General features: G+C 39.4%; 1 protein-coding gene across 6 annotated transcripts in view; it reads left to right on the top strand.

The window, feature by feature from the left end:
* Positions 1-588: 588 nt before the first annotated feature.
* LOC121671019 (phospholipid scramblase family member 5-like) overlaps positions 589-14,526 on the top strand; it is a 75,538-nt gene continuing 61,600 nt past the window's right edge. For all 6 annotated transcript variants that reach the window (XM_042042151.1, XM_042042152.1, XM_042042149.1 and 3 more), the window contains exon 1: positions 589-690. The gene's annotated coding sequence lies outside the window, so the exon portion shown is untranslated. The remainder of the gene's footprint in view (positions 691-14,526) is intronic.

Here is a 14,526-nt window from a genome sequence, read left to right as displayed (position 1 = left end):
CTTGGAGAACAGGAATGTTTAAAACATGCATCTGGGGCAAAGAGAGCTTTCAAAAATGTCTTGCCATGCTAAACTCTGATTCTGATCCATGAATTTCCCTACACTTATGCAAGTTCTGCTAATTCGTGCAATGTTGTAAGAATTTTCTGAGAGACCACTTCTGCTCAGCATCTCTGCACATCAGTCCACATACAAAAATCATTCACACAAAGTTTTGACCATAATGTTCTGATGAAGTAACAAGTCATTGGGCTATGAAAACTTGCGGCTACTTCTCAGCAAGGTATCCTTTTGTTGACAAAAATAAATGCAGGGCATTGAATTTACAATAGGGTTCTTTCCAATAAACTTTAAGTTAATAGACTAATGACAGTTAGCTATGGCAGTGCCTGAAAAATTCTGGGATGACCCACACCACATTTAATGTCCAGAATAAAACCTATTTACTTCTGAGCCTGGGTGGAGAAGGTTTTGGGCTGTAACTGTGCCATCCACGAAGGGTTAACAGCAGCACTGACCCTTTGCAGCTGAGGTACCAACCCCACCCTGGGTGGGGCTACCAAACTGTGCAGGCTGGGCTTGCCTGACTAGTTGAAGGAGGTAATTCTAGGTAGTGGCCAAAAAACGGCTGGTTTGGAGGTTTTCTTTGCATTCCTTTGGCTTGGAAACTGGAGATGTTGGCTGGAAGAGGTAAGTGGTTTACACGGATGTTATGATCACAAACTCATGCTGGGTAAAGGAAAATGGTGCTGTTTTAAAGAGGGTTGGAAATAAGGAAGAGATGTTTGTGAAGAGGAGAGTTCCCATTATCAGGTTAGCCTGTTGGAAGTAGTTATCCCTGTGGCTCCCAACTTCTCTCACCTCAGGAATTCTGAGGAGTTTTGAGCGGGTTTGGTGAGAAGGGCTGTTTGGCAGAGTGGAGGGTATTCATTCGCAGTCATCATGAATAAGAACAGGCAAGTGTGGACCTTCAAAAGCTTGCTGGCTGATTCCCTGAAAACCAGTTTTCCAAAAGAAAGCAGTCTTATGTTTTTAAAGACAAACACTCAGCCAGTCAAGAAAAAACTAATTGCTATAAAATGTTTTATGTGGACACTGTAGATGTAGTGGAGATGTGGAAATGTAGGCTTACAGTTTGGCAAGGATAGGAGTGGTGAATACATCAGTTCCTGCATTTTGACAGAGCTTTGGATAAATGCTGCACAGTGTTTCAAATCAAGCGGAGTTACCATGATGGGAGGCTAGTTTTCTGGTGTTGGATGATGGAGCTGGGTTGATTTTCTTCATGCTTTCATTCAAAACCAAGTTGTGACGGATGACAAAATAACATCAAGACAACAAAGTTTGTGAAATGCAAGCAGTAGTAAGGTCGTGTGTTTAGATACTGTCTTCTGTGTGTTTTCTCTCTGCTCTGGAAGCAGCTTTAGAGCTCAAAAGGCAGTGCAGTCTACTTAATCATTGTTAGTCCAAGAATTCAAAACACAGAAAACTGTTACTTATGCCATGAAATTGCTCCAAAGGTTCAAGTGTCATATGTGCCAGCACAGCAAGTTCCCCTTGAGGTTCTGTCAAGACTGAATTTAAATGGCTTTGAGTCCAGGTAATTCCAGGCAAATTAGCTTCAACCACACTGAACCTGGAACATTGCCTTGTTCAGGAAGTGGTGAGATTCATGCCTAGAAAGCCCCACTTGTATTCTGCTCCAGGGGCTGCGTATAAATCTTTAGTGTTCTCATTAATCTTTTAAGCTGGGGAACATAAACATCTGGAAGCTTGCACTTTCAGAGTTCTGTAACAACATCTCCAACTGGTTATTTCACTTCTTTTGTCTATAATAATGCCCCATTTTATTCCCTATGTATTATTCATATATACCTTAAATTTAATCACCAAACCACAAAAGTTAAACTCACACTACACCTGAGATATAAACACCATCACACTGGAGTTGAGAACACATTATGGCTTATCCATAATTACTCTCATGCTGAGGTAAGGTTCACACCTTTATTTTGTGATACCACCAAAGCTTTTCTGGTTAGCAGAGCTTTTTCATACCTGTACAAAAAATGCAAAATGTTCTTTTTCTCCTGGGTCCTCTCCTTTCCATACAGGGAAATTTTTTTTTCGTTTCTTTTTCGGCATCTTAGCTGTTCTCTGCCACGTGTGAAAGTGGAGTTTACCAATTAGGGATGTGCTGCCTTTGACTGCTGGAAGCATTTAGGGTGTGTCCTCTGTGTTTCCCATGCAAAAGCGCTACTGGAGGCTCCTCATGTTCCACAGGGAACATCCTTTGCCTGAGCCAGCAGTTCGTGCCCACTGCTCATCCCACCTGGCTGTCCCTGTCTTCATTGGCTCCCTGGACAATTTGGTGATTTCAGAAGTGAGAAAAGATACCATTATAGACTTGGCAGAGTATTTTTAGTGATGCCTCTTTGCTATTGTGCTCTGTACAGCAGGACACTGTGCTGGACTGGCACTGTGCTTTTGCTTGCAGGGCAGAGGGGTTCTGCTAGAGCCCTGAACATCCCATGGCACCATGGAATCCAGCTGACCTTGTAGTTTGGATATTCTGTTTAATTACTGAAATTTACATGAAAGTCTTTGGAGCTGCTGGCTGCTCACCTATTCAGAGTCACAGGTTCACACAGGTATTTGCTGTTGGTTACCTGTCTCTTCTGTAGTTTTCCAAGAAGCATACTTTTTGGGGTTTTTTTGTTCTTGGTTCTCTAGTCTGTTGAAGTCACCGTGTGTTACCCAGCTATCTTGAGTTTTGCCTCCCTGTAATAAATAAATATACATTTGTGTGCATGTGGTGATTAGGGACAGGGTTTAGTGGTGGATTTGGCAATGCTGGCTCAGTTGTTGGACTCAATCTTAGAGGTCTTTTCCAACCTAAATGATGTGTAAGTCTGTGTAAAACATATATATAATATAATTATAGAATTACAGAATTCTAGAATGGTCTGGGTTGAATGGGACCTTAAAAATCAACACGTTACCATGTCAGGGAACCTTCCACTAGACCAGGTTGCTCAAATCCCTGGCCTTGAACACTTCCAAGGATGGGGCATCCACAGCTTCTCTGGGCAACCTGTGCCAGTGCCTCACCGCCCTCACAGTAAAGAATGTCTTCTTGATATCTAATCTAAATCTATTTAATTTAAAACCATCCCCCCTTGTCCTATCACTATCTACTTGTGGAAAAAGTAGTTCTCCCTCATTTTTGTAAGTCCCCTTTAAGTACTGGAAGGCTGCAGCAATATAGAATAATAAGAAATAAATCTTGGGTGGACAATTATTGCAGAACTGCACTTTTATCTTTTTTTCAGCTTTTATTTTTGTTAGGCCACCTAACAAAACCCTGATTTTGAGAAGGAAACAAATGACACAAAACTTCAGGCATGAAGTAATCACATTTAAATGGTCTAAAAGCTGCTTAGGCCCAACAGTTTTCAGTGTTTAATTAGTAAGTTTCATATTTAACTTACTATATATTAACTTACTATATATTTAACTAAAAAGTCCTGGAAGTTTGAACATTCTTTACCTTTTTTTTTTTTTTTTTTTTTTATGGAAAGCAAAACCAGGTTAAATGTGGAAAAAATCAAAATTGGCATGTGTCAGTGTTAAACCTGAAAATGCTGGTTCTTTGTTCAGTTCCTCTGTATTTTCATGTGCTTTATATAGAGGTAATAAATGTACTTGCTGCTTTATACAGAGATCTGAACTTTTCTCCAATCTTTTGTGATACCTGGGGTCAGTAGTGCATAAATCGAGTGAGAAAATTTATTTGAGTTTGTTGTCTGGCCATAATTAAATCCACTAATACTGTTCTAATGCTGCCTTTTTTACAGAAATCACCATGGTGAGTGCTACATCTCACCTTTTGTGATCTTCAAGAAAATCCTTTCATGCTTATGTATTTAATTATCTGGCATTATTTTAATGTATTTGTCAAGCAATCTGAAATATATTATTCCAGTACCGTATCTGCAGTAGTATCTCCACATAAACAAATGTGCTTCTTAACTACAGCATTGAGAGCTCCCTCTGGTAGGATTCCCAAACTGCTCTGCAGGTTGCTGGCTACAGCAGACTACCAAAACAAATCTCTTACCATGATCAAGGTCAGAGCCAGGTCAGTCATTCACAGAATATTACATCTCTTCTTGGAAGCAGGAAGCATTTGATATTTGATTTCCCCATGCACCATTCTTTGATGGATTTTCCTTTTCTTTCCTGCAGAGGGAAGAAACTGTTATGTTAAAACTGTTATATGTATTTACATGTAATGACTGATATTTATTTAATATTGGTAGTGTCCTGGAAAACCATTAAGGAAATGCATCTTCTGGCTCTGCAAAAGTATGTAGTGTGCTATTCTCCTGGAGTCTAAGGTAATCCTTTGTGGGAAAAGCGCGTTCACGTGAGGACGCTGCTCGAGGTGGTTTGTAATCACATCAGTTATTTCAGCAAATGTTTAATCCCCAAGCAGACTTCGGCAATGATTTATGAAGGATCTAGGAGAGGAGTGCTGCTACCACTTTAGATGGCCAGTTTACCTGGGTAGTTGTGCTAGGCTCATTTGCCAGGATAAGACCAAGGTTTAATTTTCTGTATTTGTATGTATCTACGGCTATGGAAAACTAGCTGACTGATAATGTGGCTGAAAACTGAGCATTCTGTGTCTATGCTTCAAAATCCGTTAAATCCTGCGTTTCTGGTATCAAAAATAACAAAGAGATTATTTAATCTATGGAAGGAATCCTGTTTTTCATTTCACTGTCTTCTCCCTTTTAAATTTAGAGTTGATAAAATGTTTATTTTGCATTGTTTTGTGATGTGTGGACTCTATTGTGGTTTACTTTCTTTATTTTTTTCCTTTTTTTTTGTCTCGAGTTCTGCCTGCTTTGCCTTTCACTCCCCTTGCTCTTAAAATCTGGGGCTACCAATGTCTTCGGATAAAAGGAATAACTAAAAATCTGGACAGGTTGTTTCCTCTCTTTCATCTTCATTAAGAAAGTGGTCTCTTGTTAGCATGTTGTAAGTGTTATGGCTTTGGAGTGGAGGAAAAATACTGAGTTTATGAGGTCAGAAATGATTAAAAACCCAGTTAACCGAAGTCATATTCCTGTCTGTGACAAGACTGGGCAGCTGTGTGTTACAGAAAAGTCCAAGGTGATGTGCTTGATGGCAAAGTGTTTTACTGACTTAGCAGCAATGATAAACATGATTCCCTGGTAGACTGTACTTGTACTGCAAGTTGCATGCAGTCTGAGTAGTAAAAGTATTGCAGGTATAAGGCAATTTGAGCTTATTGTGATATAAGTAGAAGGAAACTTGGGAGGTCAGATGATGACTGAACTGGTGTGAGTCATGTCATACTGGATGTATTAGAGAGGAGCCAAATACCTCACTGTTGCTGGTCATCCTAATCTTGCTGTGTGGAAATCCTGGGTCATGCAAATAGAAATACCAAAGATTCTTCTCCTAGCTTGACAAATCAATGATAAATTGTACTTATTTTGGCATTTGTGTCTTGTTATTCATGAGAGATGAAGACTGAAATATGAGGTAAATCCCAATACAGAGCGCCTGTGATGGATGGTTGGCTTTCTCTTATTGTTGCTTATAGTCCTTTAACTGCTTGTCATTAAAGACTAAGATGGTAGAAGAGGGAAACTGCCTTGGAAGTTTTTATGGCTCATTACCTTCCTATTTATTCTCTTAGCCTCCAGTGTCCTGGGCAAGATATTAAAAATCTTTGTTGTTCTTGGAAAAAAAGGCTAAAAACAATCTTCACTAATTTCTTTGCAATCAGTTTTATAGTTTAACTGACTAGGAAGCTGAGGCTGAGTTCAGGGATGCCAGTCACTTCCCATAGTTACTTTTGGATAGGGACCCTAATATTAGAGACAGGCACTTGTACCAGTCTTTCATGAGGATGGTGACTGTCGCTCACAAAACTATGTGTGTGATTTTCACCACTTGCATTAAATCAAAACTTGAAAAGGTAGAGACTTTCGTCTGTCAAGGGAACCTGTAGGTGCTGAATTAGTGCAATAAATACAGTGGTCTTTCATCCAAACAGCCTCCCCCACTGAAACAGAAACACATAGATGCACATAATGTACCTTTTTGGTTTCTTCTCTCCAATTATGCTAACAAGTTTCATGCTGAGAAAGGATTAGGGATGATGGACAATCAAAGACAATGCTTCCTTCTTGGTAAAAAGGTGTGAAAAGATATAGGCACTGGGGCTGGAGTTATTAGGCATACCTGCAGGAGGCCATATGACTAAGTTAGGCCTTGAGAGACTGAAGTATAGAAATTGCTTAGTCACTATTCTAAGCTCTTCAATGACATCCTTAACACCTTTTGATTCAAAAGGCAAAGCCACAATGCAAACATTCCCCTGGCAGGTTCTGCTCAGTGTTTGTGGCTCAGTGGGGCAGCAGGACACCTGGCTGAGTAAAATTCCCAGTGGGAAACCTGCACTCGCCCTGCCAGCAGGGCACAGGCACCTGCAGGTGCTCGGAAAGCAAAGCTGCAGATTAAAGAGGCAGGAAGGTTCTGTGGAATAAGCCCTCTACCAATTTCATTCTGTATTCCATAGAAGGAGAGGAGCAAATTAAAAGGTAGAATCAAAGGAAATGTTAGGTAAGTTCCTCTCATACTTTTTATTAACTGTACTATTGCTTCTTTGGAGCACTTCAAAAGGCCAAAGCAAGATGGGCAGGGAGAGACAAAATTTATTGTTCAATTGCATTACTAAGCAATTACTACTTTTAAAAAATAAAATGCCTCTGCAATTTCAGCCACTTTATCTTTACTCAGGCTTTCCTGAAGATATTTTACTTTAATTTCAATAAGAAAGAGATTGAATCAATTTTATCTCTTCTTTGTAGCTGGCTGTTTATTATCCCTTTAAAATGTATTCCTGACTTTTTGTGTGTAGTTCTTTTGGAACTCCGTAATTATATTTTGCCTGCTTTCTGCCTTTGTTACTAACCTGTGAAACCCAGTGGTCTCCAACTGAACTAATCATAAAATACTATGTAAACATCTCTCTGCATCAAGGATATATATTAAGTTACATTCCACACAGACAATGAGAAATAAAAATATTGTAACTGAGAAATGTGTATCTAATACAAATGTTATTAATGTACCGCCCAAAGACTGCTCAGAGGCAGAGGTGACCACAGGGGCGGAGGTGGATGGTTACAGGCTGCCTTCTCTAACATCTGTGTAAATACTGGGGTGGTGGCCCCTCTAAGTTACAAGGGCTGCAGTTTCAAATATTAAACTACAAAAAAGTCTGTCCGTGACTGTACTAAAGTAATTGCCTTTAGTATCTTTTCTTTTTTCTTTTTGGCTGCTGGTATTAAGAAAAATACCGGAAGACCACCAAGGAAGTAAGAGGCAGGAAAAGGACATAGGCATAATAAATGAATGCCAAGATTTAATTGACACGGTAGTGGCTCTTACTGTCTGTTCTCTTTGTGGAGATGTTACCCTTTGGATGTTGATAACAATAATCTTCCAAAGAACCCTATTCAATGGACTTGTAACCCCTCCAATTATTATTAAAAGGAAAAAATGGTACCTTCTTTAAATCATATTCTTTTCCCCAAAAGCCAAATATCCTGAATATTAAAACTGCTAAGCAGAGTGTTTAGAATAAGTTTTGATATCAAGGAGAGACAGTTAACCGTTAAAAATAGCCTTAAAATGATCATTGCTGTAGAGGCACCAACAGCCTACGGGAAGGGATAGGTAGGTTTAAAACTGAAAACTGGGACACTAAAGACTTGTGTTTCATTCTATCTCTTCCAATTTTCCTGGCAGACTTCTCTGAAAGACTTTTTAAAATTCACATAAGTCTGATTTTTTTTCACCCCCAGCTTCAGGCTCAGTTTGCAAACAGGTGTCAAGATACCTGTGTAAAAATGCAAATATGAGTGTGTGTTACAATTTATAAATTGCTCCTTTGTGTTGTTTTAAGAGTGTATGGAAGGAAGATGTAGTTGAATATCGGTGCAGCCTGCTATATATATAGGAAGATATAATAGGCTGGAAGCCGCCAATTCTAAATTTCATTATTTCTGTTTTCTCTTCAGTGGAAGGAAATGTTGACACAGGGAGGTCTTATGACCAGTCCAAATGAACTAATATCAGTAACAAAATTAGAGAAGATTTGAAGTATTACACTGCAAGCTCTCACATGAGCTCAATATCAATTACAATTTCTGATTACACTTAGACTAGGGGAAAACTGCTTTTTAAAGCAGAATTCTTAATAAATTTGGGTAGAGTGTAAGAAAAACATTAGATTGGATCAGAACTCTTTTGCTGAGCATGGGAAGCATTGTGGCAATTCTTTAGAAGTTCCCTTAAATGAGGTGGCTCCATGATGCATGTGGATTTTTTTTTAAGGAAATTGTGAGGTCTAGTATTGATCTAGAGAGATTTTCCATGGACACTTAATCATCTCTAAGACCTGAATCCACTGTGATTTTATCCATAAACACCACTTATTTTGACTATTTCCATTTCACCCTCCTTGTGTTTTTATATTTACCTGACAAGCGTATATATCACAGCAGTATAGGTTTAAGTTTCAGTCTAAACTGAAGCTCTTATCTTGTGGTTTCTGTTGGAGGTGGGAGGGAAGGAACACAGGACAGGGGAAGACATATGGTACAGAATTGCTCATACCTCAGTGGTAAGGTAATTTACCTGGTTAGCGCAGAGGTTAAGTTGTTTTTTAACAATTGGAGGTAAAAGGCAAAAAATCAGAAAGTTCACAACCATGTAGATAAAACCAATTTATGCACAGCATGTGGGTCTTCTGTATAGAACTCCTAAGTTGTATTGATCATGGTCTTCCCTGTGACAGTGTCAATGGAATAATTTATGTAAAAACACCAAACAAACAAAAGAAAACTCAACCTTAGGACACTAAAAGAACCCCCAAACCTTAATTTTTGTGATGATTGTATTTGTGTTTTGGCAAATGAAGATCAGTGAGTTTGACTATTTAATTTTAAGAACTTGTCTCCAAAAGAAACCAAATAGTCTTCAATTTAAATAAAAAGATCTCCAACCACCTCTTCTTTCTGTATCGTCGTCTCTCAGAGGAGCCCTGAGTGGCACAGTGCAGTTCAGTGATGATGTACATGAACCAACTGTGTCAGACATGCAGGATATCCTGGTAAGTGCATCTCTTGTGCAGTGATGCTGCCTCCAGATCCCCAAACAGATCATCTGGTGCTGTACCACATACAACTGACCTGTTATTGCCTCAGAAAAAGACATTTTAATCACGCCTCATTGTAATATTTGAAACAGCTGGGTCCAGAAAGGTACAAAATTACATATGCAACTGCAGTAGTGCCAATGCTGTGTATGTACTTGAAGATTTTGATTGCCACACTGACAGAATACTGTACTGAATTTCAGTGCAATATCTCTAAGTCCATATACAGTACAGCTATGGACTTGATGTTGGAGATGAGGCTCATAGCTTAGCATTAGCATCACAATTCTTTTCCTTCCACTGTTTGCTAGCTCTGATTTCAGTGAAGCAGATCCTGACTATTCATGGTGTTATTCAGATGAAAGTTTTTAGGCAACTCAGCTGGTATCCAACTCAGCCATTGCCACTGAAGGGAGGTAGAGAAAGATTTGAGATTAATCACCTTGTATTTTGGAATAAGTCAATCTAGCCACTGGGCTATAGGATAAAAAAGTGGCTGGCTTTTTGCAGGATGCTTTTATTGGAAAGGTAATTGTTCTGGCATATTCTGTGCTCAGCAATCTGTGCCAGCCTGGTCTGGAATGTGGGATGAGAGGCATTGGAGTGAATGGCACAGAAGTGCTGTGCTGCCGTTGGATGCCTCTTCCCTCTTCCCAATGACTTTCAGACATGTTAAGAGGATCTCTTCTTCCTTGCTCATGAAATAGCTGGAGAAACCTGGTACAGGATGAACATCCTGCTTTCAGCTGAAATGAAAGCAATATTTTTACAGCAGTATACTGCTTTATTGACAAGGAGATTAGCATATTTTTTATTGTATCAGCATTTACTATTTCCCAAATTTTTAATTGGAAGTTAATGATGTATGGCTTTTCTAGTAACTAAATGAATATTTGAACCTCTGCAAGTTGCTTTAATAATTGTTCAACTAATCGTTTAAATTGTCTTTACTTGTGCAAAGTCATATAAATGGGAAAAATTAAAAATTAATCAGCTTGATTTACGTAACTAAAAGCTGCCATCTAATGGATATTTTTCAATAGAAGACAGCAGTAATTATGCCGAAAAAAATTTGTTCCTGTAGTTTGAACGATTATAGCAATTTCCACTGGGGGATTTCGCAGTCAGGTTCCAGTTCTGGGCAACAGTGATTAATATAATGGTTATTAATGAGAATTCATTTCTGTATATCGAGGGGTGTTTGGGTGTCAGTGTTCCAAAAGCAATGTGGTTAGCATATTAATTATAAAAGATAGCATTGGACTGGTGACTAAGTAACTGTATTGATTTTTTTCTCGTTTTCTGTGATGTGAAAGGTCAATTAGACTTATAGAAACAATGGAGCCTTCACAGCAGGTACCATCGTTTTGCTGTGCTGACATCTTTTTAGCCATGTACAAAGTTCATTAAATGTGCAAAGGTAGTAATGTTAAAAGGAAGCAAGTGATTGGGTCAGAGGTCACCAGCCATGGCAAGCTGACAGCCGCTTGTGGATTACGCCACGGGAGCTAAGTAATAGTGAGAATTGCCTTTCAGGTTGCCCACTGGGACCGAGGGGAATAAAGTCATAAGCAGCTAATACTATTGGGTTAATTAAAAGGAATATTGACAGCAGCTTTGTTTGTCTTGCCCTGAATGGGATGTGGTTAGCCAAGTATTTTATTGGGTTACATAACATTTAGTGAGGTTTTGTCTTAACTAACAGATTGCCAAATTTTAACATCCACAGTGTTCCAGGAAACAGGTATTGAACCAAACATGTCTGACACTTGTATGGTCTTCTATTTCACTGTCTCTGTTCACACCGTCACGTTGTCAGATGTGACCCATTCAGGTTATTTTCCTTTCCACTGGAGTCAGCTCTCCCAGGTGTTAATGTGTAGGCCTTCTCACAGGAAGCTTACAAGCAGCTGAAGGTCTCCCCTTTCCCGAGATATCGCGGCTTACTAAATATAACCGTGGTGTTTGTTGTTCCAGTCATTTGGTCAATCATCTATAGAGCTTTTAACTCTTCAGCTTCAGTCACATTTAACAAAGTAAGTTTCAGAGCATGCTAAGCAAAACCAAAATCCCTGCACGAAGGACAAGTAGTACTGTAATTTAGGACTTGGTTTGGTTTGTATTGTTCTAATGTTTGTGGAACAGCTGAGTAAAGCATTCATAATCATCCTGGTGAAATTAATAACTTTAAGAGCACATTTGTGAAGATTTCAAAATTGATTACCATCGCTGCCCAAAAATGACAGATTTTTCCTACTAAATGTTCAGGAGAATAAACCTACACTTTAATAAGTTTTCAAAGTGTTTTTCTTCACTGTTATGCTGAAAACATTATTTATATGCTAGATGTAACTAATTTGCTTGTAGTCTTCATCTCAGAACGTCAGGGTTTTTACTTTTCCATGCTAAAAAGAAAGAACTTGATGTGAAGTCTCCATGTAGCAATATATGTCTGATTGCTTCAAGTTTTTGTGATCGTTCTTTGATTTCAAAATGAGCTCAGAGCTGGCAGTGCAGAGATGTACACGTAGACTTCAAAGCTGACTTTCTTCTTCCATTTTCCATTCTGACATTAGTGTCCCTTTGGTTTGTTTTGCAGAAGCCTAAAGTAATACATACTTCATTATTTGACAGTCTTAGCAAAAAATGGAAGTAGAAATATAATTACTCTCTTTATTAACTGAGATGTGAAAGAACAGTGAAGATGGATTCACTCCTGGCATGTACAAGAGGCATATTATCAACTGTATTATATTAGAAAAATGTAAAAGCGTGCACTATTGTGTTATAACCAGATTGTTATGGAATAGTAATTTCTACCTTTTGAAAACTGTTCTTACTGCAAATCAGAAGTGCTGGGAGTGGTAGGAGACTCAAAAGGAATTGTACATGCAGATTATTAGAGCATCTTTATGTTTCAAGGGTTGGATGACTTAAACTGTGAAAAGGACAAATTTGACATCTGACAGAAGCTTGCCTTCTGATAAACAAAATGATCTTGCCTTTCTGCATTGCATCAATAATGCAGGTGTACAGCTGCAGTCAGCTGTGTGTTGGTAGTGAGACAGAGAGTGTGCACTCTGCACGTTGAGCTCAGGTCATTAATGGCAGTCATCTCATTATTTCTTTCAGTGATTCTTCTCCAATACCTTTCTGTGGCAATGTATGAATTAAACTCGCACTCTGGGCTGTAATCATTGTCTTGTAAAAATCTGTACAGTCAAAGCATACAGGGATGCCCTATAATAATAATTTTGAGGGATATGTTATGTTAGGAAGTAAAACCTCTCATCTTAAAGGAAGTGTCCAAGCTCTTAAGAGTTGTTAAAGCTCCGTAGTCCTGTAAAATACAGAAATTTCACACACAGAGTCTTTGAGCAGAGTCTTACCCAACATCTCACAGCTGCACAGTACAACAGGTGTCTTAGGGCAGGGCCCTCAAGTCCCAGCTTAGTGTCCAAATCGTAAATTCACCTGCTCTTTTCTTAGGATTGAGTGCTGTTTTGGTTGAGGCAGGGTTCACCAAGCAGTAAAACTCCCTGCTTCTATAAATACTGCATAGCAATTGCTCAATGGAAGCCTCAGCAGACATCGAGAAGGTGAGATGTGAAAGCAGCTTCTGTTCGCAAATATTGGGTCTCTGAGGTAAAGCAATGTATGCACGTTCAGTGGATGAGCACTGTGCTCCAGAGAGACAACTTGACACTTGTGTTCACATCTTTCACAGTTCTCATCTGCAAGTGATAACTTTTGACACCACTGCCTGTGCGTGAAGGGTACTGATGGCCAGAGTAATGCATAGTTCCTGTCCTTGTAGTGTAAGGCTGGGACTTGAAACCAGTGCAGCCCTTCTAATGAAATACCTCTGTGGGTTTGCACTCCAAGCTTACGTGATCTAATTTGAAGGCAAGTAAGTGGGTCATATCTAGTACCTAAGCATGAGCCCTCATCATTAGTGTGCCTGTTATCCAGTGTTGTGTAGCGTATCTGCAGGGGTGCAATATTGCCTCTGGGTGTCCCTTATACTTGTGGTTACTGATTAGTTGCTGCCACTGGCTCTTCTTGATAAATTCCACATGTGGAGGCGAAGACTTGCAGTAGCCTGATGTTGTGATGCTCTGAAAGCGTGTAATGAGTAGCTTCTTCAGGAGCACTGATTTGTATTTTTTTATAGATGCTTTTTAAGGATCTGCGTCTGACTTGTTGACCGAGATTTATGTACAAAAGCAGCATTACCCAAACTCCACCTGCAGCATGGTTTGTACTTCAAAGCTGATGCTGCTTGCAAAGCATTCTTTTGTCTCCACAGTGGATTTATACCTGAGTGTCAAGTTGGCTGAAAAAAGCAATGGTGTGAGAAGGATTTTAAAATGAATCAGGTTAATTCATCTCCCTTTGTAGTGACCACAAACGAAGTATATTCTCCAAGTGATGATTTTTTAATTTGAAGTGATCAGAAAGGGTTTGCCCTATTGTGTGTAAATTAATTAAAAAGCAAAAAAAGGGTGGACGTGTGAGCTCAGTTGAGTGCAGACCACTGAACGCTAGCAGCATGCGTGTCCCCATGGCTGGGTGTCAGCCAGCTCCAGAACGTGTGCTGGAGCCGCCTGCCGGATGTCCCCTTGTGCCAGTGGGTCACTATGGCTTCCAGATAAACACTGGCTCCTGCGCTGCCCTCCTGGGCCACGGCTGGCTCTGCGCTGGCTCTTCAGCCAAGGGATGAAATAGTTCATGTTCAGTTAAGTCTGATAAATGCCTGATGTCTGACAGGGAGACCACTTTGACATCCCATGGCAGCCTGCCTTTTGACCAGTCGGTAGATTTACAGCCTTCACCAGACACATTTCTGTGAGGGAATGTGGAGCTCTTCTGCACTGAATCTTTTACTCTTTTTTTTTTTTTTTTCTCTCTTGCAGCAAAGAATTTTTTGATCATGTAAGCTGAAGTCATCACTTAATTTTTCTGGACATTTTCTGGTCTAGGGGTCACAGACTTTTTCCACCCATATTTTATAGAGTATTTTTGGAGAAAGCGCTCCTTAAGTAGAAAGCTTTGTTACTAAGATTACAGCTTAGCTGTAAGGTGCAAAAGTTAGACAAAAATTATTTGGCTTTTTCAGACGTGATTGCTTCTCTGTGTACCTTTCTGATGCCCTTCAGGGTGATGTCGCAGTTTTTTCACCTACAAGTAACTGCCTTATTTCAGTGTTATATTAGAAATGAAGAAATTATGCAAATTACCTCCCCACTCGATTAAAATGT

The sequence above is a fragment of the Corvus kubaryi genome, unplaced genomic scaffold (assembly GCF_017639235.1).
Source record: "Corvus kubaryi isolate FWS band 111438036 unplaced genomic scaffold, C.kubaryi_AGA036_p1.0 37397, whole genome shotgun sequence".
Taxonomy (NCBI): Eukaryota; Metazoa; Chordata; class Aves; order Passeriformes; family Corvidae; genus Corvus; species Corvus kubaryi.
The sequence above is the reverse complement of the archived record's forward strand: the minus strand, read 5'-3'. Positions and strand labels throughout refer to the sequence as shown.